Consider the following 2,562-nt stretch of genomic DNA (forward strand, 5'->3'; position numbering starts at 1 on the left):
AGGCTTCTTTTTCTTCTCACAATTCCTCCCTTCTTCCTAAATTCTGGGCATTTCTGTACATTCAGCATGTGGATTGTTTTTGATGGCAGGAGCTCTCCAGGACTTGCAGTAAGAACCGCCTCCTTTACCTAGAGGAAAATTTTCTTGGTTTTGAGATAAATCAAGGCCTAAGGTCAGTCAAGAAATAAATGATTTCTTTTTTTATACATTGCATATTTTTAACCTACAAATCAGCTTCAGTGATCCCTCTAAATGCAATGGCCATCTTGCCCAAGATTTTATTTGGAGACATAAAAAAGGACTCAACCTAATTTTCTTGGCCCTTCACTGCTGGGGGAGACGTCCTTCATTCTTTTCCTTTCCAAGTTTGCTATTCATCATCTTGGGTAGGGTGGGAGGTGGGGATGTGGAAAGATGTAGATGGTGTCTCCAAACAAATGCAGTGATTCTGTTAACTACAAATAACTGAGATGACAGCACTGTGTTTGGAGCAGTCTGTGCAGGAGGCAGGGCCCGACGCTTCCTGTGCTCTGTGAGGTCACACTCAGCTCTTTGCTTCCAGCTTCGCCAACAGCCCCAGGACTAGTGAGATCAGGACTAGTGAGATGATCGACACTGGCTATCAGCTACTGGTTCACGAGCTGAATGCACTTCACAGGGCTATCCCAGCACGAGTATTTTACATCAGCATTGCTGCTGTCATTCCTTGAATAACTGGGGAACACCAAGTTCTTCCTACCTTGCTGGCTATTGCAGCTCTGCTATTGCAGAGAGATTTCACAGACTGAAGGTGTGGCCTTATCTGCACCGGGTCAGTCATCTGGGAACATGCTGATGTCCCTGGTGAGCTGTTCTTTCTGCTTTCTTTCCCCCTTTTTTTCCCTTCTAACAAAGCAAATCTGCCTTTCCGACTCTACCTTTTCTACCCATTTCCCATCATGAAACCTCTCCACCTGAGGCCAAGGCCCAGAATTTAAAAGTTGTTACCCTCTGTCCAAAACATCACTGAGGCTACTTGCTTTGTCAAATTATTTTTTTGCCTTTGTTTATTGTGGGGACTTCATGGGCAGAGATTCAATCAATCATATTTCTTAGTACAGTCTGTATAAGGCTCCTTCCTTGCTTCATATTCCCCGTTTATACCCTATTTCTCAACCATTCCTCCACTCCTACCCCCAGGCCCAGTATAAGGTGTTTTTTTTAAATATATGTCCTAAATAATCTGTATTCTTTTTATAAAATATATAGGGTTGCTTTGAATGTTTTAACTTCCATAAACAGCATCATGATATAAATCGCATCCTTTTCATTATTTTCTCCACTGAACAATATGCTTTCGGGTCCTCTCCATGTTGCTGTATTGCTGTATGTTCATCTCTTTTTTTGTTTTTAATCCTCACACGAGGATATTTTTCCATTGATTTTTAGAGAGAGTGGGAGAGAGAGGGAAAGACAGAGAGAAATATTGATGTGAGAGAAACACATCGATTGGTTTGCTCCAACCAGGGCCCGGGCCGGGGAGGAGCCTGCAACTGAGGTACGTGCCCTTGACTGAATTTGAACCTGGGACCCTTCGGTCTACAGGCCGATGCTCTATCCACAGAGCCAAACCGGGTAGGGCTGTTCATCTCTTTATTTCCGGTTGCTTCACAGAACAGCACACAGGCCACACTGGTCTCTGCCATTACTCATGTGTGCACCAGATAGAGAAGATGCAAAATCAAACGACTGTCTCAGTAGGATAGTTATATAAAATAGCAGGTAACGTAAGGATAATTGCTATCCTTGAATAAGTTTATACACCTGATAGGTTATAGATAATGTGACTAGGTTGCTCTGTCACATACCAACGGGGCTCCCTGGCTTCTCCTTTGCAGCCCTTGCCACAGCTGTGATGGTGCAGTGTGGGGATCATGAGTACGCATTGAGGGCAGCTGTCAGACAGGACTGCATCTGCTTGCTCATTGCTCTATCCCCAGTTCTTGGCCCAGCACATGAGAAACAGGAAAAGCTTGAAAAGAATTTGGTGATGAGTGTAGGAATAAGTGGGTAAATTAATAATGATGATAGTATAACACTTAAAGTCATGTTCTGGGACTCAGACAAACTTAGGCTCCATCCTGGCAGTACCACTGGGCAATGGGGTCACCTCTCTGAGTCTATTTTCTCCTCTGGTAAATGGGTCACCAGAGTTGTTGGAATGATTATATGACAGGTATTCCACACTCAGTAGCATCTCAATAAAAGGAGCTATTATTCAATATAATGCTGTAAGTGTTTGGGCTATGCTAGGGTTATAGCAGCTTTTATGAGTAGCAAGGGCTATAGGCATTTAGGGGATCACAAGAATTAGAATTTTTTTCTCTTTGTATGCAAGTATACTTAATGCAAATAGTAGCTAAAAGCATGAATGTAAATACTCTTAATAATTGGTCACAAAAAAATTCAACTCAAGCTGCTGTGGCTTACAACATTAGTAGCCTGGGTAGCTAGACCCATCTCAGCTGCCACCAGTGATTTCATCTCAGGGTGAGAAATACAACATGGAGGTTTAAAGAAGCA

This window comes from Myotis brandtii, unplaced genomic scaffold (assembly GCF_000412655.1).
Source record: "Myotis brandtii unplaced genomic scaffold, ASM41265v1 scaffold298, whole genome shotgun sequence".
NCBI lineage: Eukaryota > Metazoa > Chordata > Mammalia > Chiroptera > Vespertilionidae > Myotis > Myotis brandtii.